This window comes from Emydura macquarii, unplaced genomic scaffold (genome assembly GCF_026122565.2).
Source record: "Emydura macquarii macquarii isolate MOO-44397 ecotype Brisbane River unplaced genomic scaffold, CSIRO-AGI_Emac_v2 contig_2948, whole genome shotgun sequence".
NCBI lineage: Eukaryota > Metazoa > Chordata > Testudines > Chelidae > Emydura > Emydura macquarii.
This window is the reverse complement of record NW_027133085.1, coordinates 5,299,405-5,324,508: the sequence shown is the minus strand read 5'-3', so window position 1 is coordinate 5,324,508 and position 25,104 is coordinate 5,299,405. Positions and strand designations below refer to the sequence as shown.

General features: G+C 39.0%; 1 protein-coding gene across 9 annotated transcripts in view; it reads left to right on the top strand.

The window, feature by feature from the left end:
* The window catches only part of LOC137167650 (poly(rC)-binding protein 3-like), a 490,543-nt gene that overhangs the window by 296,457 nt on the left and 168,982 nt on the right, over positions 1–25,104 (top strand). The window contains exon 1 of one of the 9 annotated variants that reach the window (XM_067569877.1): positions 11,794–12,020. The exons of the other annotated variants lie outside the window; for them this stretch is intronic. The gene's annotated coding sequence lies outside the window, so the exon portion shown is untranslated. Of the gene's footprint in view, positions 1–11,793; positions 12,021–25,104 lie in introns of those variants that run through there. 9 annotated transcript variants of the gene reach the window in all.

Below are 25,104 nucleotides of genomic sequence, written 5' to 3'. Positions count from 1 at the left end.
GATCAATAGAGTGGTCAGTGAAGACCCGCTCAATTGATCCAGAAGTCAACACTGTAAAACCACCCCCTCAAGTGGTGTAGCGCTGTGTCGACAGGAACATGGTTCCCATCGGCGCAGTGCAGTGAAGACACCGTGCAGAAGGGAAGCACAGCAGTCGACGGAAGTTACACAAGTTACTCTGCGTAGCTTGTGTAACTCCTATCAACTGCCACTGAATTGCTAGGTAAGTGTAGACAAGGCCTAAAACTGCTGATCTTGTCACAACTCTGTTGGCATCTAGGAGAAAATCAGCAAACCGGCCTTACTGACATATTTTGTCTAAATTCACAGGTTGGTGCTGAGAGAGACATATTCAGCATCGTGTAGCAAACGTATCATATTCTGGAATTTTTACAAGATGACTCTCATCTTTGGTTGCAGGCTAATAACTTTAAATGCATGTTTCTTCACTGTCAGTAATTTTGAGTGTATCCAGAAAGTTTTCCATTTCCCACCCAAAGGACTTATGCTGCTTCATTAGAGCAGTCCAGCTGTTATGTCCTCCTGTAGTGCATTGAGTTCTGTCTTTGGTTTTGAACACTGTGCTCAGTGCTTTAATGCAGGTGCCCTTTGAATCTGTGGAATCAGATTCATTGTACTATCTGGCTATCAAAAGGACCTTATTGATTGCTGTCACCTGAGCAAGAAGGGTGTCTGAGCTGGGAGCTTAGTCAACTCAGACACCTGCTGCATCTTCCACAATTATAAGGTGGTTTTGCAAATGGAGCCTGCCTTTATTCCAAAATTGAACTGGATTTTATTCAGCACAAGAGATGTCATTGCCTTCTCCTTCTTTTTGTCCACATACTTCTCACCCAAAAGAGAAACTATGGTATTTGTTGGACAGAAACCAAGCCTTGGAGATTAATCTGAAAGGAGCTGAGAAGTTAAGGAAAAAAACAACCTTGCCGGTGTTATTTCATCGAAGGAAAAGAGGTGCTGAGGCACTGAAACCATCAGTCTTGCAGTGGATATGCTGGTGCATTGCTGAGACATATAGAGCAAAAGGACTTAATCCTCCAATGGATACGAGAGCTCACTCAGCCCAAGCAGTGGTGGCATCATGCACTGAGAAAGGGCAGACTCCCCACAAAGACATCTGCAAAGCTGCAACCTGATCATCCCTGCATACATTTACCAAGTTTTACAATGGAGCTAGTCCTCAGCCGATTCAGCCTTTGGCAGGTACATCCTGTATGTTGTGCTGATTCCTTAGCTTAAGGGAATTCTTTCTCTCAAAGATGTTAATTTGTTCCCTTCCTAGGAATTTTGTCATTTCTAAGAAAATCCCACACTGAGGATCTGTGGACCTAGCCCTGAGAGAGAATTTGTGGTTGCTTACCTGAAAACTTCCCCATCTTGAAGAGATAGGTCCGCAGACCCATCCTCCCTAATAATACACTGAGGGAGATCTGTTTCACTTATGGTAAATTTTTCTGCAGGAGTTAAAACCTTTCTTGTGGGTTATGATGTTTCTTGTTGACTGTGTTTTTTGCAAGGTGCTGGTGCAGCACAAGAGATTCTTTTTTAGTTGCACAGTCCCAAGCGGCTAGCTTTTGAAGCATCTTTTAACGGGGGGGGGCTAGTCCCTCAACAGCCATCCAGTCAGATTTGATTCTGCCTTTTACAGCTACAGATGAGCAGCAATCTACACTGATGATTTGTGGACCTAGCCATTCGAAGAAGGGAAAAATTTCAGGTAAGCAACCACAAATTCTCCTAGTCTCTGGTACGTATCTGCTCCAGAGTATCTGAGCACCTTACAGTCTTTATTATATTTAATCTCACCTCACCCCTGCAAGATAGGGAAATACTATTATGCCTATTTTACGGATGGGGAAACAGGCATAGAAAGACAAAGACTTGCCCAAGGTCACACAGAAAGTCTGTGGTAGAGCAGGGAGGTGAATCCCAGTCTCCTGGCTAGCACCCTAATTATAGGAGTATTTTTCCTCTCGATAATGTTCGAAACATTTTTAAAAGGGATGGAATAAAATATGCTGTGGGATTGGGGACAAAAATTCACCTCGGGCCAGGTTTGGCTGGCTATCCTGCTTCTCTTGATTATGTCTATCTGATGTTGAACAGAATTCTCTTTCCTGGTCTCCTGTGAGTGCATCTGTGCCAGTGTATCTGGCCAAGCGTGTTCTATGATTTGTCAAAGAATGCTTTAAGAAAAGTAGCTGTATAACATTTTGATAGCTCTCACTTGAAATGCCAATATTTACCTAAAAGTGTTTGCTAACATTGATAAATGTGTGTTTTGATGGCACTGTACAAAGAGAAACTGCCAATATAAACTTCAAAGCTTTTCCTATTTTTAAATTTATTAACTCTGCAGCTCTTCAGTAGCTTCCTGGTCAAATATTAGTCAAACTCTGCAGTGGCACAATGATAGCTCTCTCATTGCACCAGCATATTGAACTATCTACTAGCCTTTGCATCAAGAATTTCCTTAGATCCCTACTCTTCCATAAAGGAATTGAAGAGCAGAATGTCAACAGCATATTAAAAGATCTGATCACATTAGGCAAGATATCTTCTTTTCCTGAGAATGAGATTATATTGATTTCTCTGATGAAGGAATTAAAATTGACCTGAGGGGAATTTCTTTTTGTATATTTAGGATGTTTTAAAGCCATATGACTCTCATCAGAGTTACTGCAGCTGCTGAAGACAATATTTGCTGAAGTTTTAGGAATACAGAAGATACAAAGTTAAGTTGAGCTCTATCTTTCCAGCAGGAGAACTAGTGGAGCTGAAAAACATTTTGCTTTATGGAAGCTAGAATATAAAAGGCATACATAACTGTAATAGTTTTAAATGATGAATAGTATTGTGCTATTATTCATATTCAGAAATGCAGCTAGTGTCCTTGGTCTACATTTTATATGAGCTACACTAATTTTCTTGTTTCAAAATACAGATGAACGTGATCAGCATTTTGTTTTCTAACACCATGCCAAACCTTCACTGGAGCTTTTTAATCTTTCTGAAAGCTGACAGTATTTTTCCTGGAACTCTTCCTCTTTTTTATGTAGCTATTTGACATATCTGTATAATAAATAAAAACCAAAATATTTCTTTCCCCCTTTTGACCCAAGCAGTTAGCCAATATTTGGGGTCTTGCAGATTGTTTCCATTAAGAGGAGAAATTTATGATGGAGTCAGATATTTCTCTGATATAATCCTGTTTATTTACAAAGAACATGCACAAAGTCATGTTTTCCTAAACGCGATAGGAATCAAACATCATACAGTTTTCTTTTATTATTGTTCCAAGCCTCTTTCCAACCAGCACTCTACCCAAAGGCTCTGTCTCTTAGCTTTTTCTCAGGGTCACACAACAAGTGCTTTTCTGGCTGACTATCAGGCTTCCTTGCTGTGTTTTCTGTGATCTTCTGTGGTGTTTCTGCTGCTTCTTTCACACATATGTAGCTCCAGCCAGCAACACCCAGGGCTTGTCTTCACTTACCTTGGAGATTCAGCGGCAGTCGACCGGAATTACGCAAGCTACGCAAAAAACTTGCGTAACTCCCGTCGACTTCTCTGCTTCTGTTCTGCGCACCATCTTCACTGCACTGCGCCAACGGGAACAGCGCTACACCACTTGAGAAGGTGGTCTTAATATGTCGATTTCTGGATCGAATGAGCAGGTCTTCACTACCGCTCAGTTGATCCAGAGAAGTCAATCTGACAGTGGCGAATTTGCCGCTGTCAGTGAAGACATAGCCCCAATCTTCTATATTTGCATTCAGACTCCAGGGAAAACCTCTCAGCACCCTCTCCTGCCTTGCATGGGAGCCTGCGTTTTAAGCAGTGGCTCCTATTTTTCAGCTATCTCTTCCATAAAGGAGTTTAATTGCTTTTTTACATTTATCCTGAATAAAAGGCATTGGTTACGCCCATGAGCTTTAACAAGGCTTCACCCAACTCCCAGCTTAACAATATTCATGTATTTGAAATATTAGGAAAATAGAATATTAAGGGCACAAAAATATCACTCCTTTGAACTCTGAAAAAAGAGAAGAGTGAGTGATTAGGAATTATTTTTAGCTCTGTAGCTAACAGTGAATAAATATATTATTTAGACCTTTAACCAAAAACACAGTAATTTATTCTTCGTACCAGTCAACCAGCAACACCTTCTTACACCCACTAGCACAGTTAGTCACTTCTTTTGTAGATCTTCACAAACAAACTAACCCAATATTCAAATATAATTGAGACAAATGTGCATGCTCTCTACAGTTGGGAAAGATCAGCTATTACCTTAACCCTAACAGGCAAAAATAACTTCTGAGCCTGCCTCTGCTCCTTGGAGCTAGAGGCTAATTGTTTTTCTCAGAAGGTATTTTCCTCTTTTATGCTTGGGAAAAGGAAAATCCATATTGCCCTATAGCCCCATATTGCCATATTGCATAGCAATAGTCTACCTGTACGTACTGTTTGAGGTGTCTGTCTCTTTTGGAGCCTGACTCCTCTGTGACCTTCCTAAGTGCCTTGCTCCATGCCTGAGTATAAAGGCTGTTCCTTCTGAGCAAGCCATGAGGCAGGCAGGGAGTCTCTCCCCCTGTGAGAATTATACCTCAGTAAAAAAAACTTCCCTCTCCTTACTGCATCCAGAGTGTCTGTTTCCCTGCTGATACAGTACCCTTCTGTAGAGTCAAATTCACCCCTGTCCAGAGGGCCAGCATGACGGCCTATGCACCTCTTCTCAAAATAGGGTTTACGTGGGATTTTGCTGGTGCAATAGGCCTTGAGCTGGCTGTCTGAAGAATTTAAGTACACAGCTTAACTCTGTATGATAATGACATTGGGATCCTCCAAGGAGCATACACAAGGAGTAGCCTATACCCCTGACATGGAGGAGGGTTATTTTTATTCTGCTTAAACTGCTGTCAGTGGGGAGGAATGTGTAAGAGGCCATTGCTGGATTTTAATTTTGGGCTCTACCGCAGCTAGAAGATCTATTCTTGAGGTCAGTGAGAGGGAGTCATTTGTCTCTCCTCTGCAGTAATTCTGGAGAAGCAAATGGGTGGTCACTTACCCCAGGAACAAATTGGTCAATTAAGAAAAAGCACTAAAGTGGCCATCAGAAGCTGAGATTTTTTGGGAAACATTTGGCCACTGGTGGAGTCCGTCCCTCCTACCTCAGCTAATTAATTTCTAAAATGTATTTAAAAAATCATGGCTGATTCATAGTCAAATGATACATATTCTGTTCTATAGAGATTCTTGTACTGCCCTGATCACCATGAGTGCCTTCCAGTGCATTAAGCAACATGACTAACATCTGTCATATGTGATTTGTTCTCCCTTATCTTCTCCCCAGAAAGAGAATTGTGTGCAGGGGAATGTTTTGGTAGTTTTTATCTTTTAATAAATATGTACCTGTTGCTATATGGTTATATTAAAGAAGGCTAGGCTGAAGTAGTACCCATTTCCCTTGGAGCAGAAGGTGATGAAGTTTTTGATGGTCCTTCATTTCTGTCTGAGTTTGTTCCACAGTCTCAGATAGATTACCAAGAAAGCTCTATCTCCTGCACAGACAAGCTCTACCCTTATGGTAGAAAAGTTCCATTGTGCCTAAGGAACACAGCTGTCAACCATTCTCATCCCACAGATTTAGGCAGTCTTCTAGATAATCTGGGCCTAGCCTATTGAACGCCTTGAAGATAACCAATACCAGGCCTGTCTATCCTCCTCCCGGTTCAAACACAGTCCTGCAGGAAAAAGAGCTTAAAGCTCCAGTAACTACCATTTGCATCAGCAGTACAAAAAAAGAGCAAGAATGAAATAAATGAAAAACTGGGACCAGGGGCTCATTTCTCCGCCTTCTTCTCCTGCAGTGGCTTCACAACTTGCAGGTGTAGAGGTGTCTTATGGCTTGTCATGGCAGACAGACCTATAGAATAAGTGCCTTCTCTAGAGCTAAGACCAACAACCTTCCAGAGCTTTTGCAATTTCCAAACTATGGTTACTTTCTGCTGAACAGGGCCTTTAATTGCTTACTTAATGCATCATTGTGCTTTATGCCTTCATTGCCATGCATGTGCAGTTTTGTGTTGCAACCTTCATGCTTTTCGTATCCAGTGAATTTGATTATGCTTTGGTTTTTGAGAACTACGCTTTTTAAAGCTCTACCCATTCAACAGAAGCTTGCTCAAACTGTCTACTGATTTATCTATTCAATTGAACATAGGCCATTAAAACAGAGTAGTGAATATGCTTGTGCCTTAGACAAAGATTAGACTTTATTTTCAAAGGCTGAATAGTTTTTATCCGGGTGCATGTTGCTACTGTATTCGCAACGCTTGATCCAAAAGAATTGAAGCACGTGGTTAAAGCAAAGAGCGGCATGTGGTTCATGAACCCCATAATTAGTTCCTCTTCCTAGCTCTAAGCAGTAATTATATCTGCCACTTCTGCTCTGCTGATTCATTTATTTAGCTATTTAATTGCTCAACTGAATACGTCTTTATCTCCGGAACTGCAACATTTTATTCAGACAAAGAAGTAGCATAATCCATTTTTTCCCAAGAGCAGGGACTTGTGAAAGAAAAGAGCATTAATACTACATGATTTGGTGGTGTTGTCACTTTTCACTTATCAAATAAACAGTGTTTAAGGGAAAACGTCAAGTGATGCTTCAGGATAGCTTTCCATATATAGACTTGTTTCCTCCATGAGCTCATTATGTCAAACTTTGAGCTCTAATACATCTATTCTAAGTTGCCATCAGGGTCATGAGTTAAACAGAGCAGCTCTCAGGGAATAATAGCAATAATTATATATAAAACAGGAAACCAAACCTCTGATCTATTGACAGCAGATTTTTATCAACATTTTTTCAATGTACATATATAGCGAACTGAACAGTAACTTTCCTTTCTAAAGCTCCTTTTGGGGATATTTCTGATGAATATGTGATTTGTGTCCAGGATGTCTTTGTCAGATTCATCTACACACACTGCAATTGGATCTAGAAAGCACACTGCCTCAAGTATGTTCAAGCTTACCACAGAGAGTACTTGTACCATGATGGTGCACATTTCCATAGGTGCAGTTTTCCTCACTGTATATTTTAGCATCTTTTGAAGGATGTAGCAAGATTCCTCCCTCATTTTTATCCACAGTTTGCACAAATGGATGGGTGAAGCAGTTTGTAAAACAGTAAGATTCAGACCAAACCTTCATTGACAATCAGTTTGAGAAGGAACCTGTTTTGGAAGATGAAAAAAAAAAAGTAATCTTTTTTAATTTTAATGTTTTTGTTTTTCTGTCTGTCTAAAGTTTTATGTCATGCACATCACAACTGTCTGAGTGTGTTTCACGCAATTAGATTATTATTTATATTGGGTTTCTTGTTATCTTCTTACCGAGTTAGTTGTGTTCAAAACTGTGCAGCTCTCTAGATATATCATTGTTTTTCTCATGTAAAACTTGTTGTTTCAAATTCTTCACCAGTTACCATGGATGTAAAGGTTTTTTACTTGCACGAAGTTTTTGTTTAGCTCTTAGTAACTCAGCAAGAGTTTTGCCTGAATAAGGACTTTAGGATTTGGCCCAAAGATACTTAAATTGCATTGTTTGTATAGATTTTATTGTTATGCTTCTGCATAACGTAATCTTCTATGATTCTATGGGCCTTCATTAAACAAATAACAATCGTTTTCCAACCCTACAAGAACTGGAAATCTGGCAAGCAGCTCTGTCCTTACATGATTATCCCATGATTTTCTGATCATAGAATCATAGAAATGTAGGGTTGGAAAAGACCTTGAGATGTCATCAAGTCCAGCCTCCTGCACTATGGCAGGGTCAAGTAAACCAAGACTATCCCTGACAAGTGTCTGTCCAACTTTTTTTTAAAAGCTTCCAATGATGGAGCCTCCATGACCCGCCTAGAAAGCCTATTCAAGAACTTAAGTACCCTTATAGTTGGAAAGTTTTTCCTAATATCTAACCTAAATCTCCCTTGCTGCAGATTAAGCCCATTACTTCTTGTCCTACCTTTAGTGGACATGGAGAACAATCGATCACTGTCCTCTTTATAACAGCCCTTAATACATAGGCAGCCTGTTATGAGGTCCCCCCTCAGTCATCTTTTCTAAAGACGAAACATGCCCAGTTTTTAGCCTTTCTTCATAGCTCAGGTTTTCTAAACCTTTTTATCATTTTTGTTGCTCTCCTCCATACTTTCCCAATTTGTCCACATTTTTCCTAAATTGTGGTGTCCAGCATTGGAAACAATACTCCAGCTGGGGCCTCACAGTGCTGAGTAGAGTGGGACAGCTACCTCCTGCCTTTTTTGCAGTTGCATCACATTGACAACTCACATTCAGTTTGTCATCCACTATAACCCCCAGATCCTTTTTATTAGTATTAACACCTAGCCAGTGATTCCCCATTTTGTAGCTGTGCGTTTTGATTTTTCCTTCCTAAGTGAAGTACTTTGCACTTGTTTTTTATGGAATTCCATCTTGTGGAATTCAGACCAATTCGCCAATTTGTCAAAGTCATTTTAAATTTTAAATCTGTTCTCCAAAGTCCTTGCAACCCCTCCCAGCTTGGTGTCATCTGCAAATTTTACAAGCATGATCTCTACTCTATTATCCAAGTCATTAATGAAAATATTAAATAGTACCAGCCCCAGGACTGACCCCTATGGGAACCCATTAGATACACCCTCTCAATTTGACAGCAAACCATTGATAACTTTTCTCTTAGAATGGTCTTTCAACCAGTTGTGCACCCACCTTATAGTAATTTCATCTAGGCCACATTTCCCTAGTTTGCTTACAGGAATGTCATGTGGAACTGTGTCAAAAACCTTACTAAAATCAAGATATATCACGTCTACTCCTTCCCCCCATCCACTAGGTCAGTAGCACTATCAAAGAGGGAAATGAAGTTGGTTTGGCATGATTTATTCTTGACAAATCCATGCTGACTATTCCTTATAACACTATTATCCTCAAGGCGCTTACAAACTGATTATTTAATAATTTGCTTCAGTGTCTTTCCAGGTTTTGAAGTTATGCTGACTGGTCTATAATTCACTGGTTTTTCTTTGTTCCCCTTTTTTTAAAGATAAGTACTATGTTTGCCCTTCTCCGTCCTCTGGGAGTTCTCAAAAGATAATTGCTAATGTGTCCGAGATTGCTTCAGTTAGTTCCTTAAGTACCCTAAGATGAATTTCATCAGGCCCTGCCAACTTGAATAAATCTAACATCTAGATATTCTTTAACCTGTTTTTTTCCCTATTTTGGCTTGCATTCCTTCTCCCAGTCGTTGTTGTTAATTGTGTTGAGTATCTGGTCATCATTAATCTTTTTTAGCAAACACTGAAAAAAAAATAGGTATTAAGCACCTCAACTTTCTTGATGGCATCAGTTATTAGCTCTCCTCCTCCTCTAAGTAGAGGACCTATGCATTCCTTCATCTTTCTCTTGCTTCTAATGTATTTAAAGAACCTCTTCTTATTGCCTTTTATGTTCCTTGCAAGGTGTAATTCATGATTCCTTAGCCTTTCTGATTTTGTCCCTACATACTTGTGCTGTTCTTTTAGACTCCTCTTTACTAATTTGATCATGTTTCCACTTTTTGTAGGATTCCTTTTTGATTTCAGGTCATTAAAGAGCACCCGATGGAGCCATATTGGCCTTTTACTATTCTTCCTATCTTTCCTTTGCATCATGATAGTTTGTAGTTGTGCCTTTTAATATTGACTCTATGAGGAATTACCAGCTCCCCTGAACTCCTTTCTCTCTTAAATTTTCTTCCCATGGGACCTTGCCTACCAGTTCTCTGAGTTTGTTAGTCTGCCTTTTTGAAGTCCATTATCTGCTGCTTTCCTTCCTTTCCAGTCATGAAGTTTGTTATTTCATGGTCACTGTCATCCAGATTGCCTTTCACCTGCAGATTCGCTACCAATTCCTCCCTGTAGGTCTAAGGATTTTGTGTAAAATGTATCTAAATCTCAAGCTTTTTAGATGTTTTTCCTGAATCATACTTAAAAGCTCATCTATCACTACGCACAGTGCACTGCCCCCAATTTCTTAGGGCTTGTCTACATGGAGGAATCTACATTAAATGGTCCATGTAGACCCTTGCTGGCACACACTCAAGGTTCCCTAATGAATTTAACTTAGTACTGTTTCAGATGACATTATGTTAAAGCACACCAGCAGGGTATTCACAGACCAGTTAGTGTGCAACACACTAGTGCACTTTAGAAATCCCATAGAGTGCATTACTGCCACTGTGTAGACAAGACCTTTGAGTCAATTAAAAAAAAACAAAAACAAAACAGAAAAACTAGACATCCATCCTGGATGATAACCCATAACAAGTAAACCATCTCAGACCCACGTATTAAGCATTTTAATACCAGGAAGCACTTTTCATTTGGAAAATACATGCAACCATGTGCAATATAGTTCTTGGGAATAAAATGTTTTCAATGGAAATTTGGTGTGTGATAGTTTATAACAGCAATATAAGGAATATTTTCAAATAGTTTTAATTCCTGCTCTAGTATCATACAAGGGATTTATGTTAGTGTGTTTAAATTATAGCATTAGATACTGTGCACAGATGTATAAATGCACTGATATATGATAGATGGAGAGAGAGAGAAATAGAACAACTGACCACTCTTTAAACAACTATTTAGGAATGTCTGTGGTGGTAAATAGGTAATTGTTACTGCACACTTCCTAGGTTAACCTACCTATTGTCATCCTACCATCAAGAGACTGGAAATTGCTATCCTTAAGGCACCGGTAGGTTTACAAGCAGCAGAATGCAATTGAAACCACTCCCTTTTCCCTCCCCTCCCCACAGCACGGTAAGCATTGTCCAACAACTTGTAGCAAGCAGCTGTCATCAGCCACAATGGAAACTGGATGTTTGCAAAGTAATGTACGTGCTTTAGGTCTGGTCACTGTAGTGAGCCACTTTGCTAAATCCTTTTGTTGTAAGTGTAATTTGGTTTTCATTATCCGGCAGGATAGTTAAAAACCTAAGGCCAGAATCTGATCTGACATACACCAGCGTAGCTCCAATGTGACAGTGAAGTCAGTAGAGTTACAGTGGTGTAAAACTAGTATAAGTGGGATGAGACTCAACCCCTAATCTTAGGAGCAGACATACAACAGTGTGTGTAGTTTATTAGTGCATTAATATCTTTATGTATATGTGTATTGTGAATCTCTATTAATATGTTCAAGCTATGGAAAATGTCATTTCTGTGACATAACCAACTGTAACTGCGGAAGATGGGGCCACAGATGATCTGTCTTGTTACCCTAACTCAGTTGCCCAGTGGTCATGTGCTCTGATACCTATACATATTAATTAACAGCTTTCACACGTGATTTATTGAGCGAGTCATACAGTACCTACACAAGAAAACTAATTGACACCTACCAATCTATAACTAGAAATATGTCACTTGGATAACATGTTGATATGTTCGGTGGTTCTGTGGGTTTTGTATTTAATCTCTGCCTCATTTATTTCTCTGTACTCATGCTGTACACAGACTCGTTACAATTTTATCACATGAGAATGTGACATTCCTAGCCTTGACAGTGCTTTTGTTTGGATATTTATAGCAGCTTCTGGTCATTGTTGAGCAAAGGAGATTGCCCTGCCCTCTGGCCCTTTCTTAAACAGATTTTGGGCAGAAGCTCCTCTCATGTGGCACTAATTGAAATGATTGGTGGAGGGGTGTGGTGAGCTCACTGTGCCTGACTCTGGCTTATCTGCCAGGGGCTAAGCCGGGGGGGGGGAAGCAAAGCTTTGCCTCATTCCAGTAGGGCTCAGGGCTCCCCTCCCGGCCATCTGTCCACCCTTGGAATCAGAAGACAAATAGAGGGACCACACTCACTGTAACTGTGCAGAAGGAAATTGTTCGGAAACTCTGGCTGAGCTTTTCATTTGAAGTGCGGGCTTTGAGAGCAGCTCAGCAGGTCAGTACTTCTACCAGTCAGATTTATTTGTTCAGATGATGTAGAGGGCTTTAGCTGCAAATCTTTAGTATTAGAAATGGTATGTTATTTTCAGGAGTTATATTGCAACTGAAGGACACGTTTCTTTGAAGCTTGAAGACTGGAACTCAGCTTGCTCTATTTGCTGTCCTGTCCCATGTGCATTATGATTACGATCAGAGTTTTGTTTGTCTAGCTGACTATTACTGGTGACATCTGAACGGCTAGGGCAGCCTAACAATGGGCAAATCTTTAGAAGATTTAAACTAACAAGTTGCTTTAAAAGTGATTTGTATGGAGATGTTTTTATGTGTGTGGCTTATCATCTGGACAAGTGTGCTAAATTAAAATATGTACTAGGGATTGTCATTGGAAATGTATGCGCTTCATTTTGGTGAGTAACTCAGCCTGAGTCTGCAGCTTGAGGATTTAAATGCTGTAACATCATTTAGAGCTCCCCCCCATCCAGCCCCAGCAGATAATAGTTTGCTGTAAGTTCTTTAATGTGAAATGGGGAAAGGCAAGAGCAAGCCATTCACTCTGAAAACCGCAAGCTGTGGTGGTATGATTAGAAAGGTAGAGGCTAAGAAGTTTTTGACACACTATAAACTGACATTACAGTTAAAATCAAGTGAATTGAAATATTTTTTCATGTATTGAGGTTTTATCATTTGAAGGGATATGAATATGTTTAATCTTTCATTCCAATGTCTTGGGTTTTTTTAACCTTATTAATGAATGAACCTAACTATTTAGTCTAATGCTGTACATTGCACAATAGAGATAAAGAAAAAGTACAACTTCCTAATATTTCTTTTACTTAAGGAAAATTCAGTATTATTCAGGAAATTAGCAAAAGTTGTTATAATGGTAATAAAATCATTTTAGGTCTCTGGATGTTTTAAAGTCAAAATATTATTTTTAGGATGGAAAAACTGTACAGTTAAGGCTAACTACATTTAAATTCATGTGATACATCTGCTATGTAATTTCATATAAGCATCTTGAAGATCTGAATTATTTTTAATGCTTTACATTTAAACAGTCCTGTTATTTTTAAATATATCCGTATGATTTCTGTTATGTTTGTATTTCTAAAGATATTTTCTGTTTGATCTGTTACCTGATGATAATTTTTTACAATATATATTAACTGAATATTTAATAGCAGCATGCTATGGTGTAAATTACATTCAACAAAGTCAGGTCACAGCAGGAAATTATTTCAATCACTGAGCATGCATGCCTTCAAATTTTAAAAGAAATGTTAATTGTGTTTATTACAAAATTAGTTTTTTGTCAGACCCAACTATTTCGCTTGTTTCCTTCTTTATATGAAGATTTTAGAAGTGAAACAATAGTAAAAAATGGAGTCTAGTGACTGGTAATCCATTTGTCCACTGCTTTTTTCCATGCGTAGTGCAAAGTTCCAGTACTGTCACTGGATTATTCAAAATGGATTCTAAGAACCAGCCATACCAAATGTAGGCAAACGCTTAATAAAAGGTTTATGGATAGTTATGATTGATATTTGCAGTTATTCTTTTTTTTAAAAAAACTTGTAGTGACGCATCCGTTGCATTTAAAAAAAAAATCTAGTCAGAGGAAAACATTGAAAACATGTTAAGAAATAATGATACATTTTTAGTAAAGGTACGTGAAGAATATAGATTGCAGTTTTAGAAGCTGATATAGCTGGTGCACTATGAAAGAAGCTTCCCTGTAGATCTATCACCTCTATATACTAATATGTCATAAAATAAGTATTCAGATGGATGTAATTCTTTTCTGGACCAATACTGTTCCTTATAATTGCGGGCCTCTTATTCATCACATGAACTTTTTCATAATGTTAAAATCAAATAGCTAGTAGTTCTCTCAAGAACTGCTTTTTAATACTCTGCAGACTTTATGTGGTGATAATGCAATGAAATTTGAATGTATTATGTGTTTATTCTTAAGTGAATGAACATATTTTTTCTGTACTTTAAAGAAGCTAAAACCCCAACAAGTGCACCACTAGTGATACTAGCAAGAAAAATAGTAGCAGAAGAAAGCATCGTTATTTTTAAACAGCCTCACAGTTGACATAATAATTGGTAATAATCTTAGTGCATAATGTCCGTTCCATACCCTGAATGCTAGATTTGATTTTCTTTTAGGTAGTTTATCATTTTTAATTTTAGTGCATTATTTATTGGCATAGGGACAGATCCTGAGGTTCATGCTTCCTCAGTTTTTACTCAATCCTTATGCCCACAAAGGTTTGTCTAAAGAAGGATTTGAGTTATAAACTGAGTAAGGGCTTCAGGACAGGGCCCATGCTATTCAGAATTCCATTTATGATTAGGTCTTTTTGAGGGGATGTGTGTTTGACATTAATTAGAACTGATTTTGCTGATGGTTTAATAAAGAATTTTACAACCCTGGCTTGTTAATTGAATAATATACAAAAAATACCCCTCAGATATAATTTTGAACATTTTGTCAGTGTCCCCTGGAAAATCATGAGGCAGATTCTGTTCCCTGGCACTCTGTGTAGTCATTCACACCCAGGCAAATCAGGTACACAAAGCTACCATACCAGAATGGTAGTGATTTGTACCCAGGTTGCCCAACCTTTGCACTTGTATAAATGACTGCACAAGGTGCAGCACAAGGGCCCTCTAACTTTCCTAAGGACCAGACTCTTATGACAGAGAAAGATGGCGGCACGCTTCCTCCATGCTGGACATGTCATGGGGGAGAAGACACCTGTCCATTGTGGGTGGGGAATGTTGTGGGAGGCTTCCAAAGCTCCAACGGAACATGGCTGGGGCCAAATAGCTGTGGGTGTGTGGGAAAGTTGCTTGGAGAAGAGGGTCTTTAGAAGCTGCGAGGAAGTGGGGGACATTGGGCCTGAGCACATGCTGGTGAGAATTTGTAGGAGGAAGTTTGAGAGCCAGTAAGAACGAGGGGTAATGACAGGTTGTGGCAACTAAGGGTGGTCAGGATGGAGAGCTGTTGAATGCTGTTGTGGGAGGTTTCTGTAGCTAAGAGGGAAGTCGGATTTGGGTTCTTTTTTTGGAGGATTGTTGCATAAAGGATCAAGAGCTGGGAAGTGAGCGTCAGGATGCTTGTTATCAAGGATAGAGGGAGGGTTTGGCTGTGGAGAAGGAGGCGGCAATAACAATTACAAGGTGGGTGCAGGGGGAGGATTCTTCAGCTAGGAGGCGGGAGATTCCGAATAACCTTCAGAGGTCTCAATTACATGTGCAAAAGCAGCAAAGCAAATGATTATAAACATCGAAAGACAGCAACTGCACTAATTGCGAGTCATCGTGAAGGTCTAAAAATAAACTGAAATATCCGTTTTTAGTGCTGCAGATTCATTGTGAGCTCCTATCAAAATAAATATGTCTGCAATTATATTTTGCTGTAAATTCCAATAACTCTTTCTGCCAGAAACATGTAGAACTTTAGTTGCACCAAATTTTTAAGTCAATTTTAAAAAAATCCAAAATCCATCACATTAATAACTTCATTTTGCCTCTTCCATTTGCTAAGCAATAGATGCACTTTGTTGCTTATGAAGCACCAAAGGAAAGAACAAATCAACATGACACAACAGCTTATGTAAAGTTCATGAACAGTAGCAGAAAGTTTGAATAATAAATTCTGTAGGGTTTGTTCCTTAAATATTTTAATGTAACTGGGATATTTTTCTTTGCTGGTTGCCATCAGTGATAGAAGTATCAACAGGAGGAAAATGGGTCACTTGGGTTTTAGCATTAAGCAGCAAATCCAGGATCAATAGGATTTAGCAGAGATGTTAAGGTTTATTCAGTGCATTTAGTTAATGAAAGGGGGTGGGGAGAAAAAAGTTTGTGGCAGGGTTAGTGGAGGGGACGGACTGGCTTCCTGCCAGGTGGTGTATCCTGCTGTAATTCTTCCTGATTGATAGATATTCCATAGGACAAAAAAGAAGTGAATGAAGGGGGTTTTAATTTAAAAATACCAGCAACAAAGCCAGCTTTTTTGGATTAAAATTCAGCAGAAATACTTTATAACAGACATCTATTTAGTGTGAGGGCTTATTTTGTTTTGTGTTTTGTTTTACTTATTAATATTAACATTTAGCTGAGGTGGAAAACAACTATAATGTGTTCAAGCGCCTAAACTCTAAGTCTTTGAAAATACTCGGAGACATCACATATGAAATCTTGTTGGTGAGAAATGTTTACGATTCAGCCATAGAAAATCATGTTCATGCCAATTAATTCACATGTTAATATAATGCCAAACCCATAAACTCTAAAATATGAATGGCCTGAACTGTATTACTATGTGCTCTGAAACTTCTGTGTTCTGTCCATATTTTCCGTGTATGTTCTTAGGCATTTTGATTTGGGATCAACCCCCCAAATCATCCTAATAGAGTGGCCAGTTCTATAAATCAGTGTAATAGCTACCATTGGGACCTGTTTTCCAAAAAAGAGCTTTTATTTAAATTTAGAAGAAAACATTGCTGAATAATTTTATTCCTAATGGGACAATTTATGTATTTTTTTTTCACTCTGTACCTATTCAGGCAAAACGCCAACTGAAATCAGACACTTTTCTCAGGCTAGAGAAGACATTTAGATTCTGCTGAACTTTCCTTCTACATCTATCTACTTCTGAGGTTTGGACCTGATTTTTTCAGCCAACCTTGGGAGTTCTGACTGAATAAAGTCTGAGAAAAACCAGCAAGACTTGGTCCACTGACTTCAGTAGGTGTGTCCCTGAGGAAATAGTAGGCAAGGACTACAGGATTTGATCATGCTACAAACTATTGGCAGGTTTCAGAGTAGGGATACCGAGTATCTGTTTGCCTGAGAAGATCTTCTCAGTTCAGGGAGTCTAGTGGTGGTTACTACTAGGTCTGTCATGTATGCAGGCCTCTTAGCACATCTCAGTAAGATTTGCATTTGAGCTAATGGAAAAATTACGAATTTTGGACAATTTATTTTGAAAAAATGGTGGTTTATCAGCACAAAAACATTTCAAAAATTTGAAATTTTGAGGCGGCATGAGTTTAAAAGATGTCCTGGCTTTACTGAGACTCTCAAATGAGGGCATGGATTTAAAAAAAAAAAAAAAAAAATGAAAAGAATTTGCTCTCCTGTGTCATAACTATATTGGCTTCCCAATACAGCACAGCACATGTCAGAACAAGTACATGCGAAACAAGTGGCGTTTCAGACGTGCATACACGACAGGGAGAGCACTCCCTAAACATTTTATCAACTTTTAAATGGAAATAACCAGAGATCTGTTGACAGTAAAAAGGACTGGTCATTCTTGCTAAGTTTGAGGATTCTGCAACGTGAGGATTCAGAGTGAGAAACTGAGGATTCTGCAGAGTGATGCAGTGTGGTAGAGACTGCAAGGAGCCATCCTCCAACAGCGCAGCCCCTTGAGCCAGGGAAGGACACGTATTGTGTCCCCTGCTGGCAGGCAGCACTCTACAGGGAGCAGAAAGGTCACATGACAGGAATAAGCTGCATTACCCAAAGGCAGAATGCCTTCTGGTGTTCACTTTGGGGCAGTGTATCCACCCCTTTTGACTTTGTGCAATTTGCACAATCTCGTCCTGAAAAAGCAGCTTTTACCAACATATTCAGGGCCCAGTCCTACCACCCTTACTCACTCTGGGTGTTATGCACCCTATTTGGAGACCAGCACAAGATCTAGCCACCATTTAAACTCTGTTATAAGGATAGAGTCAGGCCCTCAATGAACACGAAACTTTTTGTGGCTGTCATTGTTTGCAAAAACTTTGAACACATCTAGGTTCTCATTAAAATGGCTGTGAGTGAGTATCAGCGCCTAGCCACGGGGTTATAATGGATGTTTTGACTACATGGCTATAGAACATGGCTATAGAACATCAACAAAGATTTTAAATAAAAAAGACGTAAGAAAGAACTGTAATATTTAAAATAGATACAACCCTTTTTAAAATCTCAGTCCCTCTGATCAATAATTGTCCTGCAGTGTAGAGCTCAGGAGTGTGAGCAACCCCAGCACCAGTAAGTTCTAAGGACATTTGATAAAGCTGATTGAGGAGGATAATTGTTTTTATTTGTGTGTGTTTGTAGTTTTTCCTTAGTGTGAAATTAAAATAAACTAGATTAAGAAATACATGCTTTGTTCCTTGTGCTTGAAGTAACAAACACTCTCGCCTCCAACTTTGCTTGTATGTGGGTTCAGGATTTTGGTTCGTAGAGATAAGGGCACATGTGAAACTGAAATCCAGGTTTTGATTCTGAATTTCTCCAACTTCGGAAGTGTTTAGATCTCTGATTTTGGTTCAGGTCTATGTCAGTTCCTAGGAGGAGGAGGAGGAGTAGTTAGGCACTTACATTTCTGCTGAAAGAGCAGATTTCCAATGAATTCAAAAGATTGTTGCAGGGTATATTCTCCTGACAGTATATGGATAAATATGGATGTATAGGATATAATGGAAAGGCTGCCTAGGTCAATATACATTTATGGGCAGCACATATTGTATACTTGTGAACTGTTTTAAAAACATTTCACAAACTGTTCTCACACAGCAATCCAACGTGCCACCAGTGTTTGCAACATCAGATAACACTAGGATGACTCCAAATTTGACCATGTGTTTTAAAATCGTGAGCTAGAGGAGTCAGTATTTTGTGGCACGTATTTTAGTGAAGTGAAAATCCTGTCCCTCACCTGCTTTTCAGAATCGGCTTGCCACCTAAAACTATTAAGACACTGGTCACTAGTCAGACCCAACCAGTAAGTATACAACGTGCCAGTCACTTCACTGACATGTATGCCACATCCCACAAAATACTCCATTACCACACCCCCATATTACATTTTGACTGAATAAATTCCACTCAGTTGTCTTTACTTGCAAATAGCATTTTTTAAAATGTGCAGAAAACGATACTCTTTTCCCAGAATTTTGAATTTTAACTCCAAATTAATTTTTTACTTATATTCACCTTAGGCTGAATTGTGAGGTTCTTACTCAGTTTATTACTACTCAGTCTTTCCTTGGATTGAATCCCATGAACTTCAATGGAATTTGTCAGAGTAAAGACTGAATAAGGGACTCCAGGATCTGTCATATTTTGAGATGGCTTTTGTCCTCTGAAATTTCAGAGTGCTGTTCAAAGAAAAATTATTATATTTCCTTTAAATAGCATGTCAGATATTACCATAAGACTATATGTATCCCATATATATGTATTCCAGTCTAACTGTAACCCATTTACTGGTTTAGGGACCCAAAGGCCTTCAAGTAGTGTCAGAAATCCACCTGGTGAGTTGGAATGCTAGATTTTACATTTTGATCTCTGGTTTAGCTGTAAGTGATGTATACAGGATGGTATAGAGCCAGAAAATTCAGTGTTGACTACATATCCGTGGAAGCTCAAGAGCACAAATTAAGCTGTTGGCATGCCATGTGCTAAAATATGTGGCTCCACATTCTCCTATTTCCTACTGTGTCTTCACTACTAATTAGTATTTTGTGTACATAATTCCACATTCTTTGAAGAAAAACACACTTTTTTGAGACTGCCAGTGCCTACGCAAAAGACTCATTGATCTGGGAATCTGTGCCTTTTGGAGGAATTTTTGAAGGCCTGGGGGAATCCCATCTAAAAAGCCCAAATTGCAGTGTGGATCTGTTGGTAGCACAGGCTGCTAAAGGCCACTCATTTTGTCTGATTTCAGGTTAAGAGCTCGTATTTAATTTAACATCACGTGCCAATCCTTATGGAAGAGTCCTATAAAATTTAATAGAAAATGATAACCTCTGTAGGTATTTTGAATCATTCTATCTACAAGCAATATAGAATTATGTTACTGCTGTAGTAAGATTTAAAAAACATAAAAAAGATATTAAATTCTATAGGTTTTTTAGAATAATTTCTGTAGAATTTAGATGAATTTCTGTAAAACTTTTATTGGTTTAATCCCTATTAAATTCTATCATACTTCTCCATAAGGATTAATCCACACTTACTGTACAGAAGGCACACAAATTCATAATACGCTCACTTCATTGAAAGTGCAGTAAACTGAAAAATCTGCTTGGCGGACCGCCATAGATTCTAGATCAGATTTACCTATTCGTTCATTCAGCAAAACAGCAGTTAACTCAGTGTAACAACTGGCTAGTTAGACTGGTTTTATGGCTTTATGTATTACTGAATGGCCACAAAGTAGTTAGAACATACCAATGAATTTGTCCTCCCGGATCTCACCATTCTTCTGTTCTCAAAACTTCCATTGTTTCAGTGTAAGTTCCAGGAGCAGACTGAGGACAGGATGGGATACAGCTAAGCTGTTTAACCATTGCAGCACTTACTGGTAGAGTTGGGCAAAATTTTTCAGTTGAAACTTTTTTCAGCAAAAAATTCCAGATTGGTGAGACTGAAATGTTTCAGGAATTTGTGTTTCTTTTGCCAAATTAGTTGTGTTTGGGGAGAAAAAAACAATTCCAAAAAAGATTAAAGTGTTTCATTTTCACACTTTTGAAACAAAACATTTTGATTTTCTTTATTCAAAGCCACCTTTCATTTGGAAATAGATCCAGTGGATATAGTGTACTTAGATTTTCAGAAAACCTTGGAAAAGGTCCCTCACCAAAATCTCTTAAGCAAAGCAAACTGTCATGGGATAAGAGGGAAGGACCTCCCTTGAATCAATAACTTGTTTAAAGATAGGAGACAAAGGGTAGGAATGAATGGTCAATTTTCAGAATGGAGAGAGGTAAATAGTGGTGTTTCCCAAGGGACCAGTTCTGTTCAAAATATTCATAAATGATCTGGAAAAGGGGGTAAACAGTGAGGTGGCAAAATTTGCAGATGATACAAAACTACTCGATAGTTAAGTCCAAAGCAGACTGCGAAGAGTTACAAAGGGATCTCACAAAACTGGGTGACTGGGCAACAAAATGGCAGATGAAATTCAGTGTTGATAAATGCAAAGTAATGCACTCTGGAAAACATAATCCCAATTTTACATATACAATTAGCTGTTACCACTCCAGAAAGATCTTGGAGTCATGGATATTTCTCTGAAAACATCCACTCGGTGTGCAGCGGCAGTCAAAAAAGCTAACAGAATGTTGGGATTAGGAAAGGGATAGATAATAAGACAGAAAATATCATATTGCCTCTTTATAAATCCATGATACACCTACAGCTTGAATACTGCATGCAGATCTGGTCGCCCAATCTCAAAAAAAGATATATTGGAATTGGAAAAGGTACAGAAAAGGGCAACAAAAATTATTAGAGGTATGGAACAGATTAATAAGACTGGAACTTTTCAGTTTGGAAAAGAGACAACTAAGGGGGGATATGGTAGAGGTCTATAAAATCATGACTGGTATGGAGCAAGTAAATAAGGAAGTGTTACTTACTCTTCATAACACAACGACTAAGGGTCATTCAAATGAAATTAATAGGCAGCAGGTTTAAAAAGAACAAAAGGCAGTATTTCTTCACACACAATGCACAGTCAGCCTGTGGAACTCCTTGCCAAAGGATGTTGTGAAGGCCAAGACTATAACAGGGTTCAAAAGATAACAACTAGATAAGTCCATGGAGGATAGGTCCATCAATGGCTATTTGCCAGGATGGGTAGGGATTGCTGTTTGCCAGAAGCTGGGAATGGACGATGGGAGGGATCACTTGGTGATTACCTGTTCTATTCATTCCCTCTGAAGCACCTGGCATTAGTCATTGTCGGAAGACATGATACTGGTCTAGATGGACATTGGTCTAACAGCCGGTATGGCCATTCCTATATTCTTAAATTTTCTTCAATTTTATTTTTAAAAAATTTAAAAACCTTTAAAAAAAAAAAAAAAAAAAAAAAAAAAAAAAGGACCATTTTGTGTCTGGTCACACAAAACATTCTGTTCGACCTGAAATTAAGCTTGTTTTGAGTTTTTTAATTTGCCAAAAGTTTCAAAAAATTGAATGAATTGTTGAATTATTTAATTTATTTATTTTATTATTTATTGAATTGCCCATGAACTGAATAATCAGCTATTGGCACAGCTCTACTTATAGGTAACTTCAAAAGTCATCAGTTGACTCAATCCACCTTGAAAAACAGAAAACTTGATTTACTCTAGTCATTGGCCTGCTTTTGAAAATGTAGGTCTATTGTATTTGGTCTTCACAAAGGGAATGGCTGCAACAGTTTGTAAAGGATACAAAGGGGGAAAGGGAATTGATCAGGACACACAGGAGAATGTGGACATAGACATGTGGATGGATTTAAAGTGGCAGGCAGCAACTTTATTAACTTTAATATTCAGGATAGAGGGCTGAAACACCCCACTCCCCCAATCTACCAGGCAAGGCAGGGTTAAAATACATCATATCATACAACCAAGGAATGGGAAGGGACTCCCGTAGCAAATCCCCACTACTGATTCATCCTACTACTGGATCCCAGTACTGTCCTCCCACAAGAGGGAATGAGGATAAGTTGCAACAGTATTTTTTTATGTTTATTACCTCTTCTCCCCCCTTCTTCTCGCACTCTCTCTTATTGTTATCCCCATTTACCAGGCCTCCATGATGCTGTGAAATAAAACAAACAAACAAACAAAAAAGAAAAAGAAAAAACCCACTGGGCAACTTGCTGATCTTGTCCCCAGGAAAAAATTCCTTCCTGACCACAATAGGTGATCTGGTCAGACCCACAGCAAGCCCAGAAACGTAGCTCTGATAGCTACACCACCTATAGGGAAGGGCAACTTTGAGAAGCAAGAATGGCTGCTGCGTGGTGGTTGGGACTGGAGGGGCATGTTTGCCTGGAGCCAGTTGGCTCCCTCACATCCCTGAATTGGTCCCAGTCCGACCCCATATATAAACTCTACATGGGAGGGAGAGGAGAAGAAAAGTAGGACCCAGGTAACTTTGGGTTACCTTCCTTCCTACCAGGATCTGACGGAATGGCCAAAACCCTACCAGTTCGATCAACACACCACCTCTTTCCTCCCCCAGTCCCTGATCTGCTAAGGCCAGAAGGGGCATTTTATTATCAAGGCTCAAGTTAACTACCAAAATGACAGTAAATCATAATTAATACTACCCAGTATTTTCTAATAGAGCCTAGCAGAAGAATAGTTTTTATGAACATTTATTGGATTATTAGAGAGACACAAATGTGACTTACTATAAATGATACCAAGGAAAAGTAAAGCTTTGAGTAGAGGAAATAAAGCTATTTTATATGGTTAAATACAATGAAACCAATCAAAAGAAAGGAAAAAAAAAACATTAGAAAAATGAGTAACAGTGTGTCTGTAGCAATTATGAAAAGTTCATTAAATGAAGTACCAGGTAAAATTGCATTTCTTTTCCTATGTTCAGGGATTTAGAGAAGACATACTGTACATATACTTTAAAAAAATTGAATTCAACATCTAAAAAGTCTGGAGCTGCGCACAGTTAAAATGATTTCCAACAGTAGCTAATATGTTCTGACAAAAGGGAGGGATGTTTGCTGCAGCAGCACAAAGAATAAGGTGGTTAGATCACTTTTTATTTCTCAGCATCACTGATGTGTGCTGTTGGTCTTCTGGTGTTTGATGACAGGATGATGCAAGGCAGAGTTCAGGTTGTTTAGGTGGCTTTAACTATACATTTTTATATTTCTGATCGCTTTCTTAACGAGCTCAATCCATTTAGATTATTTTTTTAAAAAGGATAAATGGAGTCTTGATAACAATATCAGTATTGCTGACCTCAATAGATCAAAAAATCATGAGATTGGCTCAGAAACCATGGGGTTTGTTGGCTTTTTTCTTTTTTGTTTTGTTTTTTGTTTTTTAAAGAGGTTATATTGTGGTTTTAGCTCTACCTTTTGGACTGCACCCTCCCTCCCCCATCCCCAGTGTGTGAATGAGACAATTAGCTTTGCCCTCTTTCCCAAATTTATTGGGTATGGTGATTTTGGCCCTGCCGCAGGAGCTCTGTCCACCACGTCTGCACATCCTTTGTCCAGCAATTAATTCTGCCCCCAACTTTCAAATCAAACTGTCCCCACAGTTCCCATATCAGTTCAGTCCCCCCCATTAGTTCAGGCCCCCAGCTTCACTTCTGCTCCTTTTGAGGTTCTTCACCCTCCCTCTCCTAGGCCTCGGGGGAAGGAAGCTGTAATGGGGTTCCCTCTGCCCCCTTCCAGCCTGTGGGGGGAAGTCCAAGGGTTCTTCACCCCATCCCCTGCCCCTTTCCAGGCAGGTGTTGGAGAGGGGGAGGAGCAGAGGAGCCCGCCTGGTGCTCACAGGATGGGAGGAAGCAGAATTTCTTCAGTCTAGCAGACAAAATTATAACAAGCTCCCATGGTTTGAAGTTGAAGCTAGACAAATTCAGACTGGAAATAAGATGCAAATTTTTAGCAGTGAAACATTGGAACATCTTACCAAGGGTTGTGATGGATTCTCCTTCATTGGAAATCTTTTAATTCAGAATGGGTGTTTATCTAAAAGATATGCTCTAGGAAATATTTCAGGGAAGTTCTATAGCTTGTGGTCAGACTAGATGATCACAGTGGCCCCTTCTGACCTTATTCTGTCACTCTATCACGAATGTAAGCCATGGCCACTCAATGTGGTGCTTTGTCCTCCTCTAGTGGTGGCTAGGCCACAGCAGTTGATGAACCAGCTACAACTTTGAGTCTGTGAGCCAGGACCAAGCAATGTAGGTATTTTAACTCAGGCAGTAGATTCTCCTGCACTTCAGGTTCTATCCCCACTGATGACATCCCACCCTGGGCCATTGGCATTACAAAAGTAACCTTCACTAAGGTTTTTTCGTAGGGGTAGGATGTTGAGAAAACTACAATATTCGGTTGTGGGTTTCTTCCCTTAAATTACTGAGAGAGATTTATAACTTTATCTCTTACTTACTGATATCCAGTTGAACGAGGAAACTTTACGTATAACTTTCTGCCAGCCTATATCTCATGGTGGGGAGGGTGAATATCTTTTGTTGGTTTACCTATTTGCCAGTTTTGATTATTCCATTTATCCCAA